This window comes from Psammomys obesus, unplaced genomic scaffold (genome assembly GCF_907164565.1).
Source record: "Psammomys obesus unplaced genomic scaffold, mPsaObe1.curated_primary_1811, whole genome shotgun sequence".
NCBI classification, from domain to species: Eukaryota; Metazoa; Chordata; class Mammalia; order Rodentia; family Muridae; genus Psammomys; species Psammomys obesus.
In genome coordinates this window covers 6,812,073-6,814,609 of record NW_026592118.1, presented here as the reverse complement: position 1 = coordinate 6,814,609, position 2,537 = coordinate 6,812,073, and positions in this window count along the sequence as shown.

The window sequence follows — 2,537 nt, the reverse complement described above, 5'->3', positions numbered from 1 at the left end:
CACACACACACACACACACACACACACACACACACACACACCACTTGTTCCCTCGCTGCCTCTCTCCCATCCATTCGCGTCCAGCGACCCAGAGCTCCTCACACAAGACCCTCGGTGGGGCTGGGATCAGGTTGCATCACAGGACACATTGCTTTTCTTTAGGTCCCGGCCACCGGGAGTTGGGGCTGGAGGGCTCCTCCGAGACCCTCACAATGCTGCACGACCTGGCCAGGCGTCCACCGGGGACGGTCTCACCGCCCAGAAGCCAAGGGAACACAATGGAGAGAACTCTGGACTTGGTTAGGGATGCGAGATGCTTCAAACGGAAGGCTGAGGTTGGAGGAGGCAGGCTCAGAACGCGACTCTTCGCCGCCTGCCCTAGCCTTCACAAGGGGAGATTTTGCCTCCAGGAACCCTGCCTCCAGCAGTTGTTTTAACCACTGAAAAAAGACCCTACAGGACCAGTAGGACCCTGCAGAACTGTTAAAGCCTTCAAGGCTGACTAGGTAATTAACCTTAAGTTACTTCACTGGCAACCCAGCCTGAGTCAGTGTATGTGGGAGTATGGAGTGATACTTAGAAATCTCATTTTCGTGGCTGAGAACCTAGTCTACTAAGGCTCTTTCCTTCCTCCTTTCCTTCCTTCCTTCCTTCCTTCCTTCCTTCCTTCCTTCCTTCCTTCCTTCCTTTCTTTCTTTCATGTTCAGATTCTGGCTTTTAGGGTATCAAGCTCTAAGAATAAACTATCCAGGATTTATTAATAGTGTCAGTATTGAAAGCATAAAAAATATTTGTCTATTTCCACTGCCACCAAAGCAAGACATAGTAAAAGACAGCCTTACTAAAATCATATTTAGAACTATACACTTTTTGTTAGATGTCGTTGAAAAAAAATCATGTTTCAGAAGGCAATCCAGCCCATCGTCCAAAGTCTACAGTTAGGAAGACTACTACCATAGTTGGATTTGTGGAATGCCTCCATGCTGTGACATAGTTTTGTAAAAGCCATAAAAGGCTTAGAAGGTGCTGAGGGTACAGATTTCAGTGCAGAACTCAGGAGGATGAAGGACACAGGCAAATAAGGGTGAGGGAGGGGAAGGAGAAGAGCATTCCACAAACAGAAGTAAGTGAAGAGGTCAGGAAAGTGTCAGGGTACATGAGTGCCCTGGGAACATGGAGAAGTTAGGTGTGGCTGCATTGCCGGTGCTGGAGCAAGGCCTCCCACCCCAGGCTCCAGGCCCAGGGAGACAGAACTTCTGAAGGTGACTATTGTTTGGAAAATGATTAAAGGTGTTAAAGCCAGGGCAGATCATAAGGTTTGGTTTTAAGTGTCCTCAGAAAGGTCACTCTGATACTTCTTTGCAAGACAAATAGGAGTGATTTAACAGTGAGAGAACTCTTTTTCTACAAGGTGGAACAAAGTGGGTCTCAACTGAGGAAGCCTAGAGTCTGAGATCACTTCAGATACATTTAGAATTTGCAGATGGGTTAGTAAGCCCTTAAAGGAAGGTGGAAGAAAGGTGGTTCTAAGTTTTCTGGGTGGCACAAGACATGCCATGTTGCTATTTGCAAGGAGAAATAATACAAGGATATATATACATACATATATATGGATAGATATCTATAGATATATGCATATATATTTGTGATTTGTGTATATACACATACATACAGTAATTATTAGGCTTTAATGTCTGTGAAGTTACAGTGCTGGTAATATCTACATTCAGCCCTGTGTAGGTAGCTAGGAAAGGAAGAGGCTTCTGATAGAGGTCAGGCTGAAATCAGGGGTCATCAGCATTCAGGTGTATTTTAAGTCTGAGAGGAAGGAAAAGGAAAGCATCAAGGTTGATGAGACAGGGGATTGGACACACCAGAAAACTAGTGTTACAGAAATAGGCAGAAGAAGAGAGCCTGGCAAAGATGCAGACCAGAAAGAAAGCCAAACAAGGTGTGAACAGAACTAGTAAAGCCAAAGAAGTTAGCAGCTGGAGACTGTTCTAGGATGTGATAGACAGATTAGTATAATCTCACTAAAATGTAGATTTCATTTTTTTAAAAAAAATTAGCTTAACATGCACAGTAACTTTTTAAGTTCATAACTTTTTAATTTTTAGAGATGTGTGTATGTGTCAGTATGCACATAAGAATAGTCCTTGTGAAGGCCAGAAAAAAAGTGTGAAATCTTCTGGAGCTGGAGTTACTGGTGGTTAGGACAGGCCCAGTGTGGATGCTGGGGTTGAACACCAAGTCCTTTGCAAAAGCAGTGAGCCCTGCTAACCTGAACCACTTCTTCAGCCCCCTAGGTTGGTGTTAGCATTCCACTTTGCTCTCCTGGGTCTTCTCACGCCTTTCCTTCTTCCTTCTGTTTTCCCCATTACTCCCCCATTCCTAGTTATTACAACTTATCAGTCATCCTCTCTATTTCCCACTAAGAGCTCTTCCTGCTATCTCATGGTTTCTTTTTTAGTTTTGTGGCCTATAAACTATATATATATATATATATATATATATATATATATATATATATATATATA